This window comes from Hemicordylus capensis, chromosome 3, assembly GCF_027244095.1.
Source record: "Hemicordylus capensis ecotype Gifberg chromosome 3, rHemCap1.1.pri, whole genome shotgun sequence".
Taxonomy (NCBI): domain Eukaryota; kingdom Metazoa; phylum Chordata; class Lepidosauria; order Squamata; family Cordylidae; genus Hemicordylus; species Hemicordylus capensis.
This window is the reverse complement of record NC_069659.1, coordinates 226,614,065-226,641,206: the sequence shown is the minus strand read 5'-3', so window position 1 is coordinate 226,641,206 and position 27,142 is coordinate 226,614,065. Positions and strand designations below refer to the sequence as shown.

Here is a 27,142-nt window from a genome sequence, read left to right as displayed (position 1 = left end):
CTTTGGTGATCACTTATTTACTACACATCTACTTCTTACTTTTGCTCATAAGTTCTGTTAAACTCACCCTTCTTATTAGATCTCCTTAATTTCTGAAAACCCAGGGCCCATTACAATGTATGTTGTTCATAGTACTATTTTATTGTTTTTAATGCAGGAAACATCCCAAAGAAAACTTTACCATGCAAAATTATTGGGGCCAGACTGGAGGAGAGAAAAATCTTGTGTTCACTTTTCTGTGTAGAAGAATATTGAAGACATCAGACCTTTGAGAAAACAGAGAAGCAGCCGAAAATGGGATTGGGGACAGAGTGGGAAAGAGGTAGTTTTCCTTCATAGCATCCATGTGGTCTCTTAATGCTCTAATTGAAGTAAGTGACAGCCACTTAAATAACTCTTAATAAATACATATAGCTCTTCATTACGGATTAGACATTTGTTATTTATGCAATTTTGAGTTAATGGCACAGCAACAAAATTTATCTTATGTATTGATTTCAATTGATCGCTAATGCTTTCTTTAACAATCCGTTGGCATTTAGTTATCACACATTAATTATCTTACTAAAACCAAATTAAATGCTATTCTGGTTTTAATTGTACTAAAATAAATGTTGGGAATGCTAATGAAATGCAAATAACACTTTCAATTATGATATTGCTTCATTGCTTTCTGTTGTTGAGTGAGGGGGTTGGAAGCCACCTGGGCCAGTCCAACAGGCAGAGCACTGACTTGAGTGCCAACACTTCTTGATATCCAAATCTGGTCAATATGATAACATAAAGATTTTATCTATACACATACAAAGCTTTGCTATGGCATGCATCAGCCATTGGTGAATCCGCCTCTTTTTGCCCTACTAGGGGCATTTCTCAACCCTAAAGACAGTTCAGTAATTTGCATGAAGTATGGCAGGAGTGCCGCAGGCCATATTGGAACCCTAAGGCATCTGATAGTGTCCCCAGGCCTTCCTAGTCTATCCCAACTAGTGTGACAATGCAAAGTCAAAATATATAATATTATTGCAGTGGTGTAAGACTGTAAGAGGATGTGCCACCACCAATATTTAGGGTTTGAGTTTCAGAATCATGGGCTAGAAGGGAAATAAAAAAAATAAAAAATAAATTCCTGTAGTAGAAACCTGACCCTAAGATGGAGTGAAATCATTCATCCACCCTCAGACCACCTATTAGCCTAATTACAGATCAATCACATTAAAATATGCCACAGCATAGTACAGGTATGCAGAAGTTGCTCCTTAGAAATACTTGCATGATCCAAGGGATAGTCAGAGTGAATTCATTGTTGGAATTACTAAGCGTGTGTGTATGTGTGTGTGTGTATTCCTTTATTAATCATTCACATTATTTATTGATCTGAGGACTTCCACTATTTGAAATTCTGTACATTGTCAATGAATGTACAGAATTGTGCTACAGAATGTCAATGAATGTACAGAATTGTGCTACAGAATGTCAATGAATGTACAGAATTGTGCTACCTAACAAAGAAGTGTAAAGTGCCCAATTAATTTGGCACAGATTTTAATGCAAAGACTTGCTAAAGCATATACATATTCAGTTCATCCATCTAAACAGAGGGTCAGCAACATGTTTCCTCTCTTCCAGAGTAAGGGTGTGCAAATCAATTCAAATTTTACTCTTGTCATTTGTCCCCAGTGATTACTTCACCATAGGGTGTGCTGGTTGCTTTGGTGGCATAAGTGAGTGCTGTTCCACTCTTATGCCAAAATATTGGCATCTGGGCTTGTTTTGTTGTGTAAATACTTTGCTATAACTGGGGGTGTCAAGCTGAAAATTTGCTGAGCTCCCTAATTCTGCCTAGACCTGCAGTATTGATTGCATATCATTGTTTTGTTTTTCTAATACAAAGCAATGAAAATTGGATAATATCCGTTTTATTTGTTTTAATTTAATTGCACAGTTAAGTGAAATACATCATTCCTAACAACTGCGTTTAATAACTTGTAAATTACATTTTTGCACATTTCTGTCCCGTGATAGATTAATACTATTAGATGTAATTAAACAGTAGCAAAAATATGAGTATGACATTTTAAACTACTCTAATATATGATATTCAATGTGATTATTTGTTATTTAGAAGACAAATTCAATACCACTGATGAAAATTGAACTAAAGTGTGAGATTCCATTGTGAACAAAAAGGAACCTTATTTGAGGAAAGCTTAAAATCCAGCGGCTCTGTAGTTACATTTCATATTCTTTCCTCTGCTTGTGACCCAAGCATAGCCTAAAACCTAGGAGGATTGGACTCATCCATAGACTCATCCATTGTGGATGGTACTATCAGACCTAAGAAATAATTTATTATATACTTTTGGCCTCCTGGCAAAAGATTATGTGTGCTCTTCAGCTGGAGAAAAAAAATCATGAAGACATCGGCCGGGGGGGCGGAGGGGAGAGTACTGTGATAATAGGCGACTTCTTTTTCCCCCCCAAATTCGATTTTTATTGATTTTAACAATAATAATATTGTCATTCATTACAATATACACAAAAGTGGACTTCCCACACACATCTCTTTGTGAATCATCGGCTATAGAGTTTACCCTTGCTATAATAATAATTCAAAACATAAATTTAAATCCTTACAAACACAGTTAATCTACCCAACCTGCAGTTTTTTACTAAATTTCAAACCCTGCTGTAAAGTCCATAGTAGGAAAATTATCCTTTAGATACAACAAGAATGGTTTCCAATCTTCTTTGAAGCCTTCCAAATTTTGATCTCTTATCAGTGTTGTAAGTTTTGCCATCTCCGCATATTCCAAAATTTTTATCAGCCAATCCTCTTTTGAAGGCAGTTCATTACTCTTCCATTTCTGTGCATATATAATTCTGGCCGCCGTAGAAGCATACATAAAAAATGTTAAGTTAGTTGTAGAAATTACACCTTGTGTTATCCCCAGCAGAAAGGATTCTGGCTTCTTAGGAAATGTCATTTTAAATATTTTCTTTAACTCATTATATATCATATCCCAATAGGCTTTAGCCTTCCCACAGGTCCACCACATATGAAAAAAAGTGTGATAATAGGTGACTTCAGTAATCCTTACATAGGCTGGGTAAATTCATGTTCAGGTAATGACAAAGAGATCAGATTTCTAGATACCCTAAATTAATGTGCCTTAGAACCATTAATTGAACAGAGAGAAAGTGACCCTGGACATAATCCTAAGTGACTCCCAGGACCTGGTGCAAAATGTCTTTTTTGAACCAATAGGGACTGTCAAATCCAGCATATATTATTGATATACCACTTTTCATCATCATCATCATCATCATCATCATCAACAACAAAGTTCACAAGTGGTTTACATACAAAAAGAAAAAAGATTACCATTTCCTATCCCCAAAGGGATCACAATATTTAAACACACACAGACACACACGCGCACGCAACACAGCAACAACCACTGGGAAAACATTGTTCTGTGGTTCAATACGGACATACTTCCCCCCTGCTAAATATAAGAGAGTCACCATTTTAAAAGGTGCCTCTTTGCTCAATTAGCCGGGAATATATGCAAGTATAAAGTTGCCAAGAAAGTATCAAAGACACATTTGACTTCAGAAACAGTTCAAAAATGAGGAGACTGGTAAAAAGAAAGCTGAAAAGGAAAGTCAGGAGGGTCAAAACTCTCCAGGATGCATGGAGGTTATTTAAAATCACAATAAAAGAAGCTCAACTCAAATGCATAACAAGGTAGCACCAAGTCCAAGAGGCTACCACCATGGCTAACAAATAAAGTGAATGAAGTTATAAATGGCAAAAAGGCTTCTTCAGAAAATGGAAGACTTGACCAAATGAAGAGAATAAAAAGGAAGACAAACTCCTGGCAAAATAAATTTTAGCTGATAGTAAATGATGCAAAAAGAAGTAGTAGAAGTAGAAGAAAAAGAAGAATTACCTTAGAGAGCACCTTCTTCTGTATAATCCCCATTGCACGTTGAGGTCATCCAGAGAGGTCCATCTCCAGTTAGCACCAGCGTGTCTGGTGGTGACTCGGAGCCGGGCCTTCTCTGTAGCTGCTCCTGGCCTATGGAATGCACTCCCAGCAGATATCTGTAGTCTGGGCTCATTGTTGGCCTTCAAGAGAGCCCTAATGACTTACTTGTTTGGCCTGGCCTTCCAAGGTTTTTAAATGGTTTTAAAGTATATTTAATTGGGTTTAAATGGCTCTGACCTGTTTTAGATTCATTTTTATGTTGTTTTAACTTGTTTGTTTTAATTGCTGTTTGTTGTAGTATTTTGTGCACCACCCAGAGCGTTTGGATGGGGCAGTATAGAAGTGTAATAAACAAATAAATAATAAATAAATAAGTGCATAGCTAATAACACTGGTGAACAATAACAAATTCTTTAGATATATCAGAAGCAGAAACCTTGCCAGGGATGAGGTTAGGCTGTTAGAGAATAAAGGAATGAAAGGAGGATATTAAGACTGCAAAAAAGCTGAATGAATTATTTGTGTTTGTCTTTACAGGAAATATAGTGCAGATATCCCATGCCTGAACTAATCTTTTCAGGGAGCGATTTTGAAGAACTGAGTCAAACAGAGGTGAAAAAAGATTTTGTTTATCTAGTACATATTGACACATTAAAAATTATCGGATGACTGGCTCCAGAGATCATCCACTCAAGAGTTCTTTAAAAAGCTGTGAAATTGCTGATCTTAAACAAAACAAAAAACAAAAACACCATAACTTGTCCCTAAAATTGGCTTCTGTGCCAGAGAATCAGAAGGTAGTCAATGTAGCACTATTTTTAACAAGTTGTTCTGCTAAGAACTAATCTGCCTACTTTCCTTTCACTATAATTTTAATTGATAATTACCATCCTCACAAGTTAGCCCACTTCAGTCTTAAACGTTCACACATCTGCCATCTTGAATTGGGGTAGATGACATCATCACAAACTACACCGTTGAGGTGTCCCTGTGTGTCACTCACTACAACTGTACCAAATTTGGTTCAAATTGGTTAGGTAGTCCACAAGTAAGCCTACCTGTGCCTCAACTGTTCATGCACCCACCATCTTGAATGGCGTGGGGTGACATTTACAAACTATGCCATTGAGGCATCCCTATGTGTCCCTATAGATGTAGTCAATTTGGTCCAAATTGATTAGGCAGTTCACAAATGAGCCCACTTGCACCTCAAACATTCATGCATCCACCATCTTAATTAGGGTGGATGACATCATCACAAACTGTGCCATTGAGGTGTCCCGATGTGGTCCCACAACTGTTCCAAATTTGGCTCAAATCAGTTAGGCGGTTCAGAAGTTAGCCAACTTGCTGCGTAAACATTCTCGTGTCTGCCATCTTGAATTGGGGTAGATGACATCATTAAGAAGTAGGCCATTGAGGTGTCCCTCTGTGTCACTCACTACAAGGCGGTCCACAGGTTAGCCCACTTGCACCTCAAACATCCATGCATCCACCATCTTGAATCAGGGTGGATGACATCATTACAAACTAGGCCGTTGAGGAATCCCTATGTGTCCCTACAGTTGTAGAAAATTTGGTTCAAATCGGTTAGACAGTTTGCAAGTTAGCCCACTTGTGCCTCAAATGTTCACACATCTGCCGTCTTGAGTTGGTGTTGATAATATCATCACAAACTATGCCATTGAGGTGTCCCTTTGTGTTCCTACAACTGTGCCAAATTTGGTCCAAAGCAGTACCCACTTGTGTCTCAAATGTTCATGTGTCTGCTATCTTGAATTGGGGTGGATAGGAACATAGGAAGCTGCCTTATACCGGGTCAGCCCATTGGTCCATCTAGCTCAGTATTGTCTACACAGACTAGCAGCGGCTTCTCCAAGATTGCAGGCAGGGGTGTCTCTCAGCCCTATCTTGGAGATGCCAGGGAGAGAACTTGGAACCTCAGATGCTCTTCCCAGACATAATCACAAACTATGTCACTGAGGTGTCCCTTTGTGTCCCTACAACTACCCAGTTTGGTTCATATTGGTCCAGGCATTGAAAAGTTGATCACACACACACCCACACACAATATGAAAGCCTGGTGACTTCACAAGCTTATTTTCCTTAAGGAAAGTAGGCTAAAAATTAGCTTTGCCAAGCTAAGGCAGGCAAAGAGGTTCAGGAGGAGAAGCCAGACAGACTTTGAGAGGTATGGGGCATTATTATAGCAGATAAGGAAAGCAATTACCAACTCTAGTTATATAATTAAGGACTTCCTTACTTCTTTATGTAGGAATGCATTGGAGTTCAAATGATTTAGATTGCGAACCCACATAATCACAATGACTCGGACGCAATTACAAACCACATATATAAGCAAAATATGGTGTGGTGCCTGCCCTCCAAGGGAGGCTTGTAATATGTGGCCTGATCAATCTGGCATTCATAATTAAGGACCTTCTATTTCATATGAACTGGCTGTTTCTCTACTTGATTCTCAGTGTATCATCCTGATAGTCCTTCCCCCTTCTATTGCCACATAAGCAATGCTGCTGTTGTCATGGGGAAAATGAGCCTGAAGTAGCTCTTTGAGTAGCTCTGAGTTGCTGTTCTTTACTATTTAAAGATTTCCCCAGCCAAGTGAGAAGTACTCTCCATGCACTGCAAAATACTCTAAACATGGCCGTTTTGACTGACTGTAGTGGTGTTGACACAATTTTCTTCAATGGGTGACTAAAGCGCAAACTATTTAAAGAGGATATCTGAGGAACATTTTTGTCCTCTATATGCCCATGGCAGAATTATGCATTTGGCTTTCCCTGTAAGTCAAAGATGAAAAGTCTTAGAAGACAAATTCTGTTATTTGTCCTTTATATTATCTGTCCTTTCCCTTATATAACTTGTTTTGCAATAGCTACTGCTTCTGTTGTTATTTAACCAAATTGACACCAATTTTCTACAAGTTTCATAGGCAGGATTTTATAAGACATTGTAAATGGATTGATGGATTAGAGAGTGGGAGTGGCTCAGTGGATGGAATACTGGGGTGAAGTATGGGATGCCTGAGCTCAAATCCAGGGACCATACTAAGAAGTCAGCTATCTATTAGCTATGAGAGGATGTGTAGTTTGCAAGCAGCTGAACAACCCACATTGAGCATGTTATGCAAAACTGAAAGGACTGCTTATGACTCACCATCTAGCCCCTTTGCCTCCTGTGGACATTCCAGCACAGACGGAGTGCAGCCTGCTTGTTGGCTGCCAAGTTCCAGCTGGCTGGTTTCCAGCCTCCCGGATTGCTGAAGATTGCTAAAGTTCCACCACCTGCTGCCTGTCCTGGGAGCTGCTTGTGAGGGGAGTGGCTTCTGGGGCTTGCAAGCTTAAAAGCAAGGAGGCTCCCCATAGGCATAGCTGTCAGGCCGCCGGGGGGCCGGATTGGGCCAGGCCCCCTGCCGATATGTGCTTGGGCTCTCTTGAGTGGGATGGTGCTGGGGGTGTGCCTAGCAGTTCAGGGGCAGCTATTACTGTGGGGAATAGAAGAATTGGCGCTGGCAGAGCAGCTGGCCATTACAGGGGAAGGGAAATCAGTAATTTAGTAACTGTTTCCACTTCCAACTGTTCTGTCAACTCTTCGGCCTCGGGGAGCAGCTCCAACGACCCACAGAATCTGGCCTTGCTCCTCTGCAACGCCAGGTCAGTTCAGAATAAGACCGAAATTGTCCACGATTTGATCATGGATGAGGGAGCTGACCTGGCATGTATAACCAAGACCTGGTTGGGGGAGGTGAGTGGTCCAATGTGGGCTCAGCGTCTCCCACCAAGTTACTCTGTTGTGGAGCAGGCCAGGGGAAGTGGGTGGGAGGTGGGTGGAGTGGCTGTGGTCCATAAGAATACCATTTCCCTTACCAGGGCCCCTGTGAGACAGCTGAATTATATTGAGTGCATATTTTTGCGGCTGGGAACTAGGGATAGATTGGGGATTCTGTTGGTGTACCATCCACCCCGCTGCCCAACTTACTTGCTAACTGAGCTGACAGAGCTGGTCGCGGAGTTGGTGTTGGAGTCTCCTAGACTTTTGGTGCTGGGGGACTTCAATATCCACTTTGGGGCTGGCTTGTCTGATGCGGTTCAGGAGTTCATGGCAGCCATGACAACTATGGGCCTATCCCAACTAGTTTCTGAACCAACTCATGTTGCCGGCCATGCACTCGATTTGGTCTTTTGTTCGGATCAGGGGGGTGTTCTGTGGGTGAAGGATCCAGTGGTTTCCCCATTGTCATGGGCAGACTACTACCTGGTTAAGCTTGGTCTCACATCTGCAATCCACCCCTGCAGGGGTGGTGGACCTATTAGGATGGTCTGTCCAAAAAGGCTGGACCCAGTGGGATTTCAAAAGGCCTTGGAGGGTTTCAATGTTGGTGCGGCCGGTGATTCTGTCAATGCCCTGGTAGGAACCTGGAACAGGGAACTCAACAGGGCAGTAGACACGATTGCTCCTAAGCGTCCCTTCCGACCTGCTGCAAAAATGGCCCCTTGGTATACTGAGGAGCTGTGGGGGCTGAAGCAGTTGGGTAGGTGACTAGAGCGCAAGTGGAGGAGAACTCAGTTCAAATCTAACAGGATTCAGCATGTGACCCATTTGAAGGCTTATGCGGTGGCAGTGCACGCAGCGAAAAAGAGATTCTGGTCTGCGCACATTGCGGCTGCAGGTTCACGCTCGGCAGAGCTATCCCGGGTTGTGAGGAGTTTGGTTTCTGCTCCTTCTACTTCCAATCAGTCCCCGGAGTTGCTCTGCTGTGATGCCTTTAATGGGTTCTTTGAGAATAAGGTCTCCTGTATTTGGGCTGACTTGGACTCCGCTATTTCTGCAAGGTCTATGGAGGAGGTGTCCAGCAACCTCTTGCAGTATTAGATTGGATCAGTTTCAATCTGTGACTCCTGAGGATGTGGACAAGCTGCTTGGGGCGGTGCAGCCTACCACCTGTTCTCTGGATCCTTGCCTGACTTGGCTGCTTCTGTCTAGCAGGGAGATTGTTGGAGGTGGCCTAGTTAATATCGTAAATGCATCGCTGAGGGAGGGTAGGGTTCCCCCCTGCCTGAAGGAGGCAATGGTTAGACCACTCTTGAAGAAGCTTTCCCTGGACCCCTTAGCGATGGACAGCTACAGGCCAATCTCCAATCTCCCTTGGTTGGGCAAGGTAATTGAGAGGGTGGTGGCCGACCAGCTCCAGGCAGTCTTGGAGGAAACTGATTATCTAGACCCATTTCAAACTGGCTTTAGAGCTGGCTGTGGGGTTGAGACAGCCTTGGTCGGCCTGACGGATGACCTTTACCGGGGAATAGACAGAGGGAGTGTGACTCTGCTGGTTCTTCTGGATCTCTCTGTGGCGTTCAATACCGTCAACCATGGTGTCCTTCTGGATCGCCTGGGGGAGTTGGGGATAGGGGGCACTGCTTTGCAGTGGTTGCGTTCCTATCTCTCAGATAGATTCCAGATGGTGGAGCTTGGTGACAGTTGCTCCTCAAAACAGGAGCTGTTATATGGAGTCCCTCAGGGCTCCATTCTGTCACCAGTGCTTTTTAACATCTACATGAAACCGCTGGGTGAGGTCATCAGGAGGTTTGGTGCTGGGTGTTATCAGTATGCTGATGACACCCAAATCTACATCTCCTTTTCATCTTCAGGAAATGGCACTCATTCTCTAAATGCCTGCCTACAGGCAGTAATAGCCTGGATGAGGGAGAACAAATTGAAGCTGAATCCAAGCAAGACGGAGCTGCTCATTGTGGGGGCTCAGAATCTGAGGGGTGAGATAGATCTTCCTGTGCTGGATGGGGTTACACTCCCCCAGAAGGAGCAGGTGCGCAGCTTGGGAGTACTCCTGGACCCAGGCCTCACCCTGGTATCTCAGGTGGAGGCCATGGCCAGAAGTGCTTTCTATAAGCTTTGGCTGATCCAACAGCTGCGCCCATTCCTTGAAGAGGATGACCTCAAAACAGTGGTGCATCAGCTGGTAACCTCCCGGCTTGACTATTGCAATGCGCTCTACGTGGTGCTGCCTTTGTACATAGTCCGGAAACTTCAGTTAGTTCAGAATGCGTCAGCCAGATTGGTCTCTGGGGCTACCCGGAGAGACCCTATGAAGCCTGTTTTGAAACAGTTACACTGGCTGCCGATATGTTTCCGGGCAAAATACCAAGTGCTGGTTATTACCTTTAAAGCCCTGAACGGCTTGAGTCCGAGATAGCTTAGAGAGCGCTTTCTTTTACATGATCCCCACCGCACATTAAGGTCATCTGGGGAGGTCCATATCCAGTTACCACCGGTTCGTTTGGTGGTGACTCAGAGGCGGACTTTCTCTGTAGCTGCTCCTGGGCTGTGGAATGCACTCCCAGCAGAAATTCCTAATCTTAATTCTTTACTGACCTTCAAGAGAGCCCTTAAAACCCATCTGTTTGGCCTGGCCTTTCAGGGTTTTTAATTAGTTTTAATTGTTTTAATGTTAACCTGGTTTTCAGGGTTTTAATTGTTTTGATAGTTTAATTGTTTTTTAAGATGTTTTTAAATTGGTGTTTATATTTGTATTTCTGTTTTAATTGTTTTAAATGATTTCTGTTTTTTAATTGTAAACCACCCTGAGCCAGCTCAGAAGGGTGGTATAAAAATCAATCAATCAATCAATCAATCAAACAAACAAACAAATAATATACCAGGGCTGTTGTATGTTAGCTATCAACAGAACATGTGGCTTTGCAAGAAGAGAGAGCAAAAAATACCAATTTATGTCATGCAAGGTTATGTTCATGTCTCGGTGCAGCTAATAGCCTGAATCCTGCAAATGATTCCCTTATCATTACTGACTCTCAAGGACATTCCACTCCCTTTGAGTCTTCACAGCTGGCTGAGCTTAAACAAGGAAGGCAAGAGCTGCTCACCTGTCCGGCTACAGCTGCAACTAATTCTTTTAGATCTAATGACTCTCCCGATCTCATTGATATGAGCTCCTCTGAATTACATGAGAGCTCTTTACCATTGACTGAGACAGTGGATAATTTGGCTTCGCTGGGAAACAACACAGAGAAAAATGCCTTGGTTACAATTCCTGTTTCAACTCGGACAATTAATGATCCCTCTATTCATTCTAAAGAACTGTATTCACCTTGTATCTCACATTTTTCTCATGTCTCTAAATTTAGCTCGGAGGTACTGAAGCTGGTTGATATAGCCAGCTGGTTGATATAGGGCAGGCATGCTCAGTGATCCGCACTTTGATGCTTTACTGTCCACCTTGGACCCTACCCATATGTCCTCCACTAACAATCCTATGGAGAGTTCGGATGTTCTGGTCTCTCAAGGGGATTCCAATCCTCTCTGTGATCTGCCAGTTGACACTACACGGGAATCTTTATCAAGACCCCTTGTTGTGCTGGACTTGCCATCGGCTACTAACTGCGAATCTTTACGAAGATCCCCTCCTGTGCTGGAGAGTGCTAATGCTCTGGACAAAGAGTGCCCTCACACTGGACAAAATTGACTTGTGGGGTTCACGGCACAACTCAGGGTGCTTTCCTGGAACGTGGCCAGTTGGAAACACAAGATCTGTGATTTAGATTTCTGCTCCTTTATTAGCAGTTTTGATATTCTTTTGCTACAGGAAACATGGATTATCGGTAACATCTCTTTGTCTGGTTTTTTGGTACACTCTTTAGATGCAGTACCAGGTACAGGAAAGGGTAGGCCAAAGGGGGGTTTGGCTATTCTTACTTCCACCATGCTCAGGGGTAAAGTGTCCCTAATTGGGCAATTGGATTCACTAGCCCTTGCCGTACTTCTTAGCCTGAAAACGTTTAACATAATAGCAATTTCTGTTTATGTACCTCCTGTTGGTTCCTGTACAAATATAGACAGGATATGGCATAAATTAGAGGCCTTTATAGCCTCTATCTGAGTAGCTTTTTGGGGGACTTCTGTGATAATGGCTGGTGACTTTAACGCTCGTTTGGGTTCTGATAACAACACTCTCTGTAATAAATTTCATTACCATCCTGTTGATATCCCTATTCCATCGCCTTTGCTTACAAGGTACTCTAAGGACCCCAGGTCTAATACCCATGGTTTCCATCTCCTGTCCCTATGCCATAAGGAGGATCTCCATCTCCTTAATGGCTCCGTTATAACAGATTTTCCTGCTGAATTCTCCCATTGGTCTGGTTCCAATCCTTCTTTGATTGATTATATGGCTATCTCATGTAATTTGGCTTCGCGTGTCAACTCTTTTCGGGTGGTCCCTCGCCTGGAAAGTGACCATTCTCCTCTTGAGCTACGCTTATGGTCGACTGGCTCAATCCATTTGGTGGAAGGACAGCTGTCCCATTTAGAATTGGAACATGGGCCCCTCAGAGCTAAATGGACAGAAGAATGCACCTTTCGTTTCTCTGCAATACTGAATTCAGACAAAGCTAGCGGTTTGCGAGAGGCGATATTAGCCTCATGTACCATTCAAGAGAGGGATTCTACTCTCTCCAACTATCATGGTATTTTGGCTCTTTTACTACCTGTGCTGGTTAAATCTCATTCTCATTCTAGTAACCACCTCAAGGCTCCATCTAAGCCGTGGTTCGATCTTGACTGCCTGAATGCAAAAAGGGACTTGGTAAGGGTCTTTAAAAGCCACGTTGCTGCTCCCTCGTTAATCTCTAAGCAGGAGATCTCAAAGAAAAGATTACAATACAAACAGCTAATTAGAGATAAGAAATTTAAAGCCACCAGAGAAAACTGGGCCAAATTAATTGAGGCAGCTAGATCAAAGAACCAAGTTATCTTCTGGAGGCTGATCTCACCCGTAATGGGCAAAGCTTTGTCCTCCCCCTCCTATTGTATCTCAGCTGCTGCCTGGGAAGAGCATTTTTGTTCCCTCTATAAAAGGGTTAGTGGGATGGATGTTAATATCATCAATGAATTAAATAATACTGTGATTCCCAGTTGGGACCCTGTATCGTGCCCCGAAGTCGAAAGGCTTATTAAATATTTTCCTAGAGGCAAGGCCCCGGGAAGCAACTTTATTACTATTGATGCGCTGTGGTCTAATCTTGATAGGTGGGTACCCCTGCTTGTTTCTCTCTTTTCTTACATCGACTCTATGGCTAATATCCCCCGTGATTGGGGTGTAGCCATTATTATACCCATTTATAAAAAGGGCAACAGGGATGACCCTAAAAATTATTGCCCAATCAGCCTTCTAAACCTGATTAGTAAGATGTATGCTAAACATCTATTTTATAAATTGGTGGATTGGATTGAGACAAATGATGTTCTGGCCCCGGAGCAGGCTGGCTTTCGGGCAGGCCGGTCTACCCTGGAGCATGCCTTCACTCTACAATTCTTATCTGAAAAATATTCTAGTAAGCCAGCTTCCGGACTTTATGTCGCCTTTATTGATCTTAAATCCGCATTCGATCTTATATCCCGTAAAAGGCTCTGGTGTAAACTGTGGGATCTTTCGATAGACAGAAGGTTGCTATTATTGATTTCTTCCTTGTATGAAGGCGCCTTTCTGAAAGTTCACTGCAATGCACTGGGGTCTCTTTCGACTGCGATACCTACATACAGGGGTGTGAGGCAGGGTTGCATCCTGGCTCCCTTATTATTTAATCTATACATTAACTCTGTGATCCCTTTCGTATCTATACCTTCTACGCATCCTCCCAAAATAGCAAATAAGCATGTATCTATCCTTTTATATGTGGATGATATGGCAATCATGTCCCAAACCCCAATTGGTTTGAGACGTGCCTTGGGCCTTCTTTCAAAATTTTGTTCCCAAGAGTTCATTGTGATAAATTATGAAAAAACTAAAGTCCTAGTCTTTGCGAAACGACCTAGGCAATATTGTTGGTCCATCAATGGTCATAGGATTGCACAGGTCAACTCCTTTAAATATCTAGGAGTGGTTTTTCATTCATCAGGGTCACGCAATGCCCACCTCAAATCTACTTTGTTGACGGCACAGCTAATCTAATTACATCCTTTCATTTCTCAAGGGGGGGGGGTTCTTATATCCCCGCTGCAGTTAAACTATTTGTATCTAAAGTCCACCCTAAAGTGTTGTACGGAACCCAAATAGGACCTGTTACCAACTTTACAGCTTTAGAAGCCCTGCAGTCCAAATTTCTGAGATCTATATTGTTAGTCCCCCGATGCATGCCTAATGTTGTGTTAAGATGAGAGGTGGGTATGATTAGATTGGAAACTTGTTATTGGAGGAATATCATATTATTCTGGTTAAAATTTGTCTTCTCTTGTGTAGGATTGGCCCCCCTTATTAAGACTGATTGTTTCAGATTCAAGTGGAACACCCAAATTATTGACAAATTGGCTCATTATGGTTTCTCTCAGGATGAGATTATCAAAATGGGATATGATCGAGCCAGGACTCAGATCAAACAACGTATCATGGATATGGAACTGCAGGAAGGAGTTGCTTCCTTGCCTAAGAATGTCTTTTTGGGGGATCAAATGCTTAACATCAAACCAGCTAGCTATTTGAGTCTAATTTCCATTCCTAAATTCAGACGTGCTTTGACGCTCGCCCGTCTAAATGCGCTTCCATCTGCTGTTATGGAGGGAAGGTTTAAAGGTACCCCTTTCTCTGCTCGACTTTGCCTCTGTGGGTCTGGTCAAGTGGAGACAAGTGCGCATGCCATTTTATATTGTAATTTCTATAGGGACGTCCACTTAAGATTAGTGTCCCCTTTGCTGCAACGTTTTCCTGGGCATTTGGATGACTTTTATTTGAAGTATTTACTGTCCAGTCTTGATGATGACCTCATTAGCAAAATGGCTAGGTACTGTTATATCATTTGTAACATCCGCTTAGGTTTCCAATAATGTTATGCTTTCTATTTTCCATGATTTTTGTTTTATGATTGTAATGGAGGGTGCTCTGCTCCGTTTGGCTATCAGCAAGATCTATCTGGACTTCACCACATCTGCCTTAATTCTAACCTGTTAATATTGCGTTTAATCTGTGTGATTTATTATGCTGAGTTTCTTGCAAGTATGTACCGTATGTTTTACTAAGTATTGGTCTATGACCACAATAAAGGATGATGATGATGATGATGGCTTTGCAAGTCATTGAGATCATTCACACAAGCAAACAGGGGGAGAGCTTGGGAGAAGGCAAGAGCCTACCTGCCTTCTCCCACATGACCAGAGCCCAAACAGGGCTCTGCTGCCTGCACACCCAGACAAGTGGTGAAGCGATTAGGAGGTGGGGGAAGGAAGCCAGGCTGCCAGGAATTCCACAATGTAGTGCACGAGCAGTGTGATGCATTGGGAAGTCTCCCTGCTGTCTGGTCACTCCTTCCCCCAGCCTCCTCTATGACTATAATGGCTGCTGGCAGCCTGGGATCAGCTGTCAGCAGCCCGACAACTCACATGACCAGGCAGTGAGGCAGGCACGCACTCATCCCCCTACCTCACTTTAAGCCTGGATCCAAAATCAGGGCTACCCAGGGGAGGAGCAGAGGGATCGGGAGTGATCCTGGTGCTGCACGTGACCAGCCCTACCCGGGGTAGCCTTGTCCTACCCTCGTAGAGCTGGTCGTATGAATGACCTTATTATCTCTCAGCTTTGGGTCCCCCATGGTCTCTATAAATGAGGAACAAAAAAATGCCTGCCTTATGAGGTTGTGATGAGGATGAGTGACTGTCAAGCACATGAAAACTGATATATGAGGAACATAAATATGTCTTCTCTGTACATTAATGTGTAGCCACCTTGATTGTAAAAACAGCTCCCTTTAATGAGGAACTACATAAAGCCAAAATATTGTGGGGTGTAAACTGTTGGAATTTTTCCATAGACATTGTCTCGGTTATTTCTTTGCGGCATGATTCTCTGTTTGAATGTGTCTGTGTACTGGCTTGGGGGTGGAGTCACATTATTTGTCTGCTCTTCACTTGCTGACTTAAATTCAAACTGAGAAGTTCTCCCTTTCTCTCTTATACAATGAAGTTACATTGCTTCATAATGCAATGTTGCAGAGAAATTGTCCTTTATAAGTAATTGAACAGGGAGCCAACTTTAACTGAGAAATAAGAGTTTGATATTTATTATTTACTAAACATAGGCTAAGAAACAATAAAAAAGGCTAACAGTCTCTTATACAGTTTGCTCCCTGTTCAATTACTTATAAAGGACAATTTCTCTGCAACATTGCATTATGAAGCAATGTAACTGCAATATATATATTGCAGTTGTGAAGCAATCATTTCTGAGATCACAAAGAGTTTGTAGGCAAGAAAGCTGGACAAGATTACTACTTTTGCATCTGTGGGGAGGCATCCCACTGTTGAACTGCTCAATGAATCAAACTACAGAAGATGGTCTTTCAGAGTGAAGGTATTGCTGAATACACTTGGACTATCTCATATAACTGGAAGAACAAAGACCAAGAGAAAATGAAGAAAAACAACAAGAATGGGATTTTACAAAAAAGCAAGCCATGGGACATGTATCTGTAAGTGATCAGTTAATCTATCATATAGAAGACAAAAATACAGCAAGAGAGATGTGGAAAAGATGAAAGGCTGTGTTTCAACAAAGAACCATGAATAGTCAAGTTTCTCTTATGCAGCAATTGTGTAATAAAAGATTCTGAGAGGGAGAGAGTTTGCAGGAGCACATGTGCTCATTTCTGGGAATACTGAAAGAGTTGGAACTGCAGGAGATAAATATGTCTGAACCAGTAAAGATTGGACTTTTGTTTAATATCTCGCCTAAAGAATATGATAATAGTATCAATTTTCTGCAAATTAAAGAAAATGTGACTTTGAAATTTGTGCAAGGACGTTTGCAAGAGTTTAATTTGAAAAAGCAAACAGAAAGGGAAGAATCAGTTAAAAATCAAGCTTACGAAGTTGCTGATGGTAGGCAATGTTTTATATGTGGAAGCACCTTGCATTTGAGGAATGCTTGTCCTAGTAAAGAACAAGGCAATTATTCTCAACAGAGAAAAGGGAATAAGACTAAATTCCAAAAAAACTGATTTCTAACAAACAAATTTGCCTATGCAAAAGTGAAAACAATGAAAATAATGCTAAGAAAGATGAAAAACTGTGCAGGGCAAAAGAAATCATCTGCAGGGTCGATGCAAGTCAAAGTAGAAATAAAATATATTTGGATAATGGAGCTACTTCACATTTCTTCCATAATTTGCAAGATTTCTCTGAGAAAAGCATGAAACATAAACATCCTATATACCTTGCTAATGGGCAGCAAGTTTTTGCAGAAGGAAAAGGAACAGTTTATCTGAAGTGTAATCTTGGTGCATATAGAGTGAATGAAATATGTATTCCAAGGGCATACCAAGTTTTCACAACAGTTTGATGAGTGTAAAAACAGCCACAAGGCATGGATGTAGAGTTCCTTTCAGAAGGGACTATTGCTTTATTTTCAAAGGAGGAAAGCTTTTGATGAAAGGCATGTTGAGAGATGATTGAAATAAATTGCAAAAGATAGCAAGCAAATGTTCCAAGTTAGTGTGCACACAGAGATTGCATGAGTTTATGGCATCACAGATTCAGGAATCCAAGCAAGGAATGCATTTCAAAGTTAGTAAAAGGACAATTGGCAAGAAACCTACAATTTAAACCAGGCAAATCTGAAGTCAAATGCACTGAATGTGTTAAAGCAAAAGCAACAAGGGACACATATTCATCAATCACAGAAAGGCAATCCAATGAGGCATTGGATTTGATTCACAGTGATATTTGTGGGCCCTTCCCAGTAAAGACACCAGAAAAGAATCTCTATTTCCTGACTTTCATAGATGATTTTTCTTGCTATACTTACACTTACCTACTGAAAAAGAAAAGTGAAGTGTGGCTAAAATTTAAAGAATATGTGGCTAAAGCAAAAAATTTGGAAGAAAACCTTTGCACACTGATAATGGTGGGGAATGTACTGGGAAAGATATTGAACAATACTTAAAAGAACAAGGAATTAGACATGAGAGAACAATACCTTATACTCCAGAGGAAAATGGAGTGGCAGAGAGAAAGAACAGAACTTTGATTGAAATGTCTAGAAGTATGCTTCTTGACTCAGGTCTGGAAAACAAATACTGGGGAGAAGCTTTAATGACTGCAACTTATTTGCAGAATAGATGTCCAACTAAAACTAAAGGAGCAACACCCTTTGAACTGTGGAATGGGACAAAGCCTAACAAAGCATATTAGAGTATTTGGATGCAAAGCATATGCATATATTTCTAAAGAACTTAGATTGCAGAAGTGAAGAAGGAATATGCATTGGTTGTGCACTGAGTAGTAAAAGCTAAAGAATACTTGATCCTATCACAGAGACTGTTAAACTGCTCAGTGTTGCATTTTTTTAATGAAAGACAAAATATCAAATGCCAGCGTGATGTCTGACTGTGACCTAGATTTTCCAGTCAGTGAAAAGGCTAAACAGCAACCACAGCAACAAAATGAACAAGTAATCATAGACTATGATATAATAGAGAGACTCAATTGAGAAGGGGAGATTGAGGCAAAACTAGAGTGATCCAATCAAGAACGAGAGATTGAGATGGAACAAGAAATGAGACGCTCAAGCAGAGTTAATAAAGGGATTCCACCTAAAAGATTGTGACTGGCAGCTAGAGAGGAGAAAATGCCAGAACCTACAGATTGGCACAAAAGATAAATTGCTGCAATCAGAAAAGGAAAAGATTGCATCAAATCCTAAAACAAAATGTGGCATTTGGAATTCAGGAACGAGACAATGAGAAGAAGAAGTTGGGATTTTCCCATAGACATTGTCTCAGTTATTTCTAAGGGGCATGATTCTCTATTTGAATGTGTCTGTGTACTGGCTTGGAGGTGAAGTCACAGTGTTTGTTTGCTCTTCACTTGCTGACTTAAATTCAAACTGAGAGGTTCTCCCTCTCTCTGCACAAGAGAATGTTAGCCTGTTTATTGTTTCCTAGCCTATGTTTAGTAAGTAATAAATAATATTAAGTAATAAATACTTACTCTTGTTTCTCAGTTAAAGTTGGCTTCCTGTTCAATTACTTATAAAGGATAAGTAATTTCTCTGCAGCACAAACTTAGCCATTTGTTCTTGGGATAAATGTTGAATGTTTCACACATAGTTCAAACTTCAGTCTTTGAATTATGCTTTCTCAGTTTCCCTTTTTGATTTCTGTGTCTGTCTCCTGGTAACTGGGATAATTTTGATGAGCCGGTCAGTTACTAACTCCCACCAGCCCCACTCCATTGTTAAGTTGCATAGTAAATTATTTTATCATGAATCTAGCAAATAAGTGAGCTCTTAACCAAAGGATTATTTTCAACATTTGCTGGCCAGCTCCCTTTTTAACACCACATGAGGGTTCTAATTTATACCATATTGCTCTTGTAGCATTATCAAGGATTCTGGCTTTTGATTAAACCATGCTGCTGTTACTAAAAAAATAAATAAATACTGGCTCACATGATACACAGTGCTACAGAGGTATAATGCTACACTGCATGGCTGATGTGGACTTAAAAGACAGTGTCTGGGCTTCTGAGAAGGGGCAGCTGCATAACCAGCACTCCCACAGGCTTCCCTTTCACAACAATGTCCTGCAGTGCAGCATTATGCCTCCATAACACTGCACATCATGTGGGCCAATAACAGCGGCATGGTTTAATCAAAAGCCAGATTCCTCAAAGAGAATAGTGGTATGAGCATTTCCAATATATCATATTATAAAGCATCTCATATAATATGTTATGCTATTAGGCCTGTTCGTACGACCTGTGGCAAATTCTCCTGTGACTGTTTGTTTCATATGAATTGTGTTGGTAGATGGTTACATTTTATATCTGGTCTCTGAGTGAACTGGAGCAGATACATTGCAAACAAGCAAAGGGTTTACTAACCTGGAAGGCTGGTTTGAGTTCTGTCTAAATACAGACAGTAGCTCCATTAAAAACTTAAGGGTTTAGGTGACATCCTAAACAGAAATGACCAATAGCGTAGGAATGTACACAGAACCAGATTGGCTGGTTCAGCTTCGGGCTTGGCCAAACTGGGTCCAGTCTGATTCAGCCATAGAACCAGGCTGAACCAGTTGCCAGGCCAGGTATACTTGTAAAGTGGAATCTTTGAGGAATCCCTTTTACAAGTAAAGGGGGCATCTCTAATACTCTCTAAAGACCACGGGGAGGGGTGGGGGTAGGATGGAGGTGATAAAGGGGCCTCCTTTCTTTAGCATAGGCCGTAGCATAGGCGGTAAGATGGCAGCAGAGACATCGGAGGTAGTTGGGAAGAACAGTGGTGACTCTTCCTACCCCCCTGAGGCGGCGGCCAGGAGCAGCAGGAGGTGGTAGCTGCCAGGAGCAGCAGGAGGCAACAACAGCCAAGAGCAGGAGGTGGCAGCAGCCCAGCCAGTGGAAGGAGGTGGCTGCTGCTGGGAGTTGGGCAGCTGGGAGGAGGTGGCGGGCCAGCTTTCCAGCCCGCCAGCCAGAAAGCCGGGGGGTCGGAGAAGGGGGAAGAAGAGAAGTGGGCCGTCCAGCTGGCCCAGCTCAGAGCAGGGGGCGGCGGCAGCTGCTGGGAGCAGGAGGTGCTGGCGGCCCAGCTGGTGGGAGGAGGAGGTGGCGGACTGGCTTTCCGGCCAGCCTGCCAGCCAGAAAGCTGGGGGGCAGAGAAGGGGGGGAGAAGAGAAGTTGGCTGGCCACCGGCCAGAACACTGGCTGGGCCAGTGGGGGAAGGGAAGCAGCCGCAGTGCTGGCCTGAGGCTCAGATGCTCTGCGCCTGGCTCAGCTAATATAAAAATAATCTCTATTTAAAAATTAAAAAACCTATATAAAACAATAATACACAAAACACAGAGCAGCAGAAGTAAAAATTAATCTTATTTAAAAGCTTGGGTGAAGAGCCACGTCTTTACTTGTTTTCTAAAACCTGTAGTGGGAACGGAGGAGTGGATACCAACTGGGAGAGCATTCCAAAGCCTGGGGGCAATGACTGAGAAGGCCCTGTTCCATGTGCTCACCAGCCAAGCTTCTTTCACTGTTGGCACACAGAGCAGAGCCCCCTCTGATGATCTTGTCAAATAGGCAGAAACCCTTGGGAGCAGGCAGTCCTTCAGAAATCCAGGGCCCAAAACTTATAGGCCCCAAACCCAAATCATGTGGTGACACAAATGGCCTCTGCACATGCAGAGAGGCCCAAACTGAGGTGCAGCAGGCCCAGGCTGTCATTCGGGAGGCCAGCAGGAGGTTGGAGGAACCCCCAGCACCACTGCCTCTGATGTCTCTGCAGCCGCCTTGCCACCTATGCTATGGACTCCACTAAAGGTATGGAGGCCACTTTCTCGCCACCCCTCGTCAGCCTATAGGGAGGATTTGGGATGCCCCCTTTACTTGTAAAGGGGAATCTTCAAAGATTCTTCTTTACAAGTATACCCAAACCAACCCAAGAACCGGCTCCTAGAACCAGAGCCAGTCCAGTTCGAACTCAGACTGGCCAAATTGAGCCGGCTCACACACCCCTACAACAGAGATGGAACAATATTGGAATCCAGCCAGTCCCAGTTAATATTGGAATTATTATTATCTATAGTCTTGCAGTGGCATTCTGAACCAAGTGAAGTTTTTGAGCACTTTTGAAGAGCAGCTGCACATGCAACATGTTACATCAGTCCAATCTGGATGTTACTAAAGGATACATTAATGTGACCAAGTCTGTCTACTCCAGAAAATAATACAGCTGGCATATCAACTTAAGGGTAAAAAGCACCTAGTTACTACAATCACCTAAGCATCCAGGAGCAGCACTGAATCAAGAAATACTCTCAAGGTGCAAACCTGCATCTTAACCTATCCAAAACAGGTTGTAAGCTGGATGAGCCAGAGCTCCAGCCAACAGAACTTTCTCTTATGTAGATTAAGCTTCAGTGTATTCATCCATATCCAGTCCTTCACTGCCGTCAGACATTGCCGTCAAGATCTCTTCAGCAAGGCCAGATCCAAAAGCGGGGGGCGGGGGGGGCGGGGAGAGACAGAGTGTCGTCAGCATAATGACATTTCCATCCAAATTTCTGGGTGACCCCACCCAATTTTTTCAGATAGATGTTAAAAAGCATGGGAGACAAGGTGAAACCTTGCAATGCCCCATAAGCCATTGACCGGAGGGCAGAGCAGCAGTCCCCACAGCACCACTTTCTACAACTGGTATTCCAGGAAAGACCAAAGCCACCAAAGCTGGACACCTTCAGCTCCAGCCCATCAAAGTGAGCCAGAAGTATAGTACAGTCAATCATACTGAATGCCACTGAGTGATCACTGCTCTCCTTGCCCATCTCCCAGTGTAGATCATCCAGTAAGCAAGGTAGTGATCACAGTCCCAAAACCAGTTTGGAAATTATGCCTGTGCACTATCACCCTCGAGCACAAACACAGGCAAAGGAGGGGTGGGGGCAAAATCAGGGCTCAGCCGAGCCCTATGTGGATATGCTGTGTTCAGATGCTGTTCTTGCACTGTAAGTAAATCAAGCCCCGTGTATGCTACGTGTCCATGGTTTTAAACAGTGTATGCAACCCTCTCCCTTCACCATCTCCACGTAGGATCAAACCACATATGATGCTAAATACATTATTTGTGCTACTGACTCTGTCTTTTGTAATTAAAATAGCCATTGTGGCCCAATCAGGATTGAAACTAGAGCATGATGGGAAAGGGTATTAGCAGCTTGGGGGATGATTTTCATTGGGAGCATGGTGCATGAGAAAAGGATACCGCCCCCTCTCCCCTAACATCCCAGTTCCAATCCTGATTCGGGCTCCTCACAGCTGCTATTTAATGTTTTAAAATGAAGATGCAAGCACACTTGATGCATTTAGTGTCACATCTGGTTTCATTTTCAGAATCAGTTCTCAAGAGTTTTTTCCTACTCTGATATGAAGGTCTGAGTACAAAATATACAGTACTTACTGCATGACAAATGTGAAAAGTGCACATGTGTATTTTCATGTTTATTCTTATTTTAAATTTATGCATTTGTTGGTACTTGTATATTAAAGTGGAACAGGGGTCATACTTACATACATAATGTCTTGTAAAATCAGTCCTTCCTTACACTACTGAATCTTCAAATCATGGTTCTGATTGAGAATAAATTGAGTTTGAATTAAATGGAATATTAGCTAAGGAATATAGCATATTTTAAAGATGAGCTATATAAAATACTGCAGTTAAAAGTCACAAGAAAAGCTCCAGAGAGTGATGATCTACATTCTGAAACAGTTCATTATGCTTTATCATCCCCTAGTGGGGAAAGGAGATATAGAGCTAAATACATTTGCTACTTTCTTCTATTACCATTAATGTTGCATTAGTATGAGAAAATCCCAGAATTGCCAGTAACATGATATTTACAACTGTTGATAGTATATTGGATCTGTTAAGAGATAGGTAGGTAGTGTGTGTTTGTTCGTAACCAAAGGTCATCCGTTATTGGATCTGTTAATGTTAATTGCTTTGCATATGATTGTTAGCTGAACTGAGTTCAGAAAAGTAAATCCCCTGTTTAATATCAGTTAAGGGTGATCTGGATTTGGTATGGCCTTTCCAGTACCTCTTAGGTGCATTTAATTACAGTTTGGTTCACCAATCCTGATTATCTCAGGAAGGTGCAGTATGCATTGAACAAAGATAAACCTGACCAGAACTGTTCTAAAATCTGGAGGGCTTCACGTTTATTGTAATTGCTTCTAATTTATTCTTTAATTTATTCTGATTTATATCCAGTGATTTTTGGACTGTGTTCTTAGGAACCCTGGAGTTCTTAGGAATTCCTGGATAACCCAAAGTTTATTCAGGAGATTATCCTGGATGAACACGCTGACCTGGCATACATTACGGAGACCTGGTTGAATGAGGAAAGAGATGTAAAACTCTCCCAACTGTGCCCACCAAGTTTCCGGGTGCAGCATCAGCCAAGGCAGGGTGGGTGGGAAGGTGGGGTTACCCTGGTTCATTTGGAGACCATCCCCCTCACCAGATGCACTCTCCACCATTCTGACCAGTTCAAGTGCCTGCATACAGTGCTGGGATTGTGAAACAAAGTTGGGATTCTGTTGGTATACCAAAGTATAGAGACATACTAGCTGCCAAAAACCATATGCTTTTGTGTACAATTACAAACCATGTGCTTCCAGTGACATCACCAGAAGCCATGTGCTTGCTGATGTCACCGGAAGCTGTCAGAAGCAGGCCTACATCACCAGAAATGGTCAGAGGTAGGCCTATGCCCATATCTTGGAAGTTCTGCACCCCCACCCCATAAGATGCCCAGGCATGCCCTAAAGGTGGGCATGCGACCCTTCTATAAACATGCCCTACCATCTCCGGACCAATCGGAACAGATTTTAGAGGCCAGAAAGTCATGACTGTGCAGGCATGATAATAGAGTGGCAATCATTTTGTGTCACTTTATTGCCTGAAAAGGGGTCAAGTGACCCCTCTAAGTACAGGCCCTGTGACAGAGTGCTTAGAGGAGGCTATTTTACAGTTCTTCAGAGACCATGGAGGATGCTAGGACTCTACTGTGGTCTGTGGGTCTATCTTTGCCACAGGCACCAGTGTTCACTTTAACAGAGATTCCCAGATGTTGATGACTACAACTCCCAGAATCCCCAGCAGTAATGGCTTTTGCATGGGGATTATGGGAGTTATCAACAACATCTGGGAATCCCTGTTAGAGGGTACACTGACTGGCACCCTTGAACATTTTAAGCCTGGGAAAGTCAGGGCCATGTAAATTACACCGAAGAGCCTGCCCTACCCTCCAGCAGGCCTGAAAACTCACCAGTTGGCTGTTTTTACTGTGGGCCAGGTTCTGGATCCAGAAACAACCTTCTCAGTGCACCAGTATGATGGACTAGAATGTGATTGTGGGTGCTGTAACATCACCCTGCTCCTGCTGTGGAAACTGAAGCTAGAGAGCCTCCATCTACTGCCCCACAAAACAGAAGCATGAGTTCATCAGATTCTGAAACAGAAGCTCCTGTGAAACAAAAGCTGCATAGGGGGGGAAATGGGTGAAGAAGAGGCCTCATCATTACTGGTGTGATGATTATTGATGCCACAATTCAGACAGGGACTTTTCTGATGATGAGTGTGGCTGCCGTTCTTTTTTTATCAAGCAGGCCCAGGATTTTCAGTGCACCAATAAATGCAGCAGTTCTAATGAAGATTAATCATCATGTGATTGCCTGCCACCAACTTCAGGCAGCCCGAGATCCTCTTACTGCAGGGTAAGAGGATGAAGTATGCTTTACTTCATCATCTGAAAGTGGGGAGGAAGAGGAAGCCAGCTGGTAAGCCTGATGTGTTTTAATTTGTTTGCTTCTTCTTCTTCTTTAACCTTGTAGTGGCCCTTTTTTTTGGGCAGGTGGCCAAAAGGTAGACCTGCTGGGGCATCTTCACACTGATTTTTTTTTTTTAAAGAAAATTTGCTTTTAAATGGTGTAGATCAGGGATTCTCAACATTAGGTCCCCAGATGTTATTGGACCTCAATTCCCATAATCCTCAGCCTCAGTGGCCTTTGGCTGGGGATTGTGGGAGTTGAAGTCCAATAACGGGACCCAATGTTGAGAATCCCTGGTGTAGATGCTAAAATTAAGCTAACACGCAACAAGGATGCATTCTGTTTGATGACGACTGTAGCTAACCCCCGCTACAAGTTGCAAACCTTGTCAGCCTCCCTCTTTATCAACAAGTGTTCTGTGAACCCGGCTGTGTGGTTAGCACATGCCAAAGTTTTGCTCAAAGCCAATGCAAAATACCCAGTGGACCATGTGAGTATGAAAATGTTTAGCATTCCAGCTGGAAATCATGTCAGCAATCAGAAAAATGGATATTTAGGACAATTACCACAAACTGTCATAATCCATTTCATGGACAATGATTCATTTAGAGGGTTGTGTTTGTTGGTTTTGTTTTTTTAAAGACACCTTTAATTTCAAGCATTATGACATTAAGTTTGCCTGCATCCCAGTGCCCATGCATCCCAGTGCCCATGAAACCTTACCAGCCAGACTTGCAATCTCATAATTTTAACCATGAGTATATAGGACTGGTGCAGGTTGCAGGTAAGCACCTGGCAAACAGAGCTCTGCTCATTAATAGGGATGAATATGGGAAAGGCTACACGCTGCTTGCATTTGGTCTGACTCCAGATGAAGAATGTGGGGGGCCACTATTCCCTGGTTGAAACAGGGAACCTGAGAGTTGAAATACATTTTGCTAGACCCCTTCAAGTAACCATCAATATGACTGACTGTGTACGTTGTGTTCGACAACCTCATTGAGAAAAACCACAGGAGGAATGTCCTGTTTGACTACAGGTGGACCTCCTTACTTGCAGATTCATTATCTACGGTCGGGAACATGACTCCCGACCTCGGCCCACTGTGATCAGTTTGCGTGTCACTTTGCGGATAAAGCCGCTCACATCCGTGCCAATTTGGACTCCAGAGTTTTAGCAGTTCCGGCAGATGTTTCTCTGGTACCATCTGGTCCTATTGTGTTGGATTCTTTTTGGTTGGTGCGGCCTGAGGATGTGGACAAGATCCTGGGCAGTGTGCGGGGGCGACATCGTGTGCTCTTGACCCTTGCCCTTCATGGCTAATAAAAGCTGCCAGAGAGGGTACAGGTAGATGGTTGGAGGTTATTATTAATGCCTCATTAAGTGTGGGCAGGATGCCATCATACCTCAAGAAGGCGGTAGTAAGACCATTATTTAAAAAGCCCTCCCTTGATCCCTCCAACCCGGACAACTATAGACTGGTCTCTTAACCTGCCCTTTTTGGGCAAGGTAATAGAGCGTGTGGTGGCGTCCCAGCTGCAGAGGGTCTTGGATGATATCGATTATCTGGACCCTTTTCAATCTGGCTTCCGCCCCGGATATGGAACTGAGACTGCCTTGGTCTCTCTAGTGGATGACCTACGCCAGGAACTAGACAGGGGGAGTGCGTCCCTGTTGGTTCTGCTGGACCCTGGCGTTTGATACCATCGACCATGGTATCTTTCTGGGCTGCCTCTCAAGTATGGGAATCGGTGGTTCCGGTCCTTTCTTGTGGTTTCTTGTGGCAGTGGTTCCGG

The 27,142-nt window shown here is 42.9% G+C and overlaps 1 long non-coding RNA gene across 8 annotated transcripts in view; it reads left to right on the top strand.

Annotated features, from left to right (window-relative positions):
• Positions 1–27,142, top strand: part of LOC128351643 (uncharacterized) — a 115,207-nt gene that overhangs the window by 74,083 nt on the left and 13,982 nt on the right. For all 8 annotated transcript variants that reach the window (XR_008319936.1, XR_008319934.1, XR_008319933.1 and 5 more), the window contains exons 2-3: positions 158–371; positions 4,533–4,607. This is a non-coding gene — a long non-coding RNA (uncharacterized LOC128351643). The remainder of the gene's footprint in view (positions 1–157; positions 372–4,532; positions 4,608–27,142) is intronic.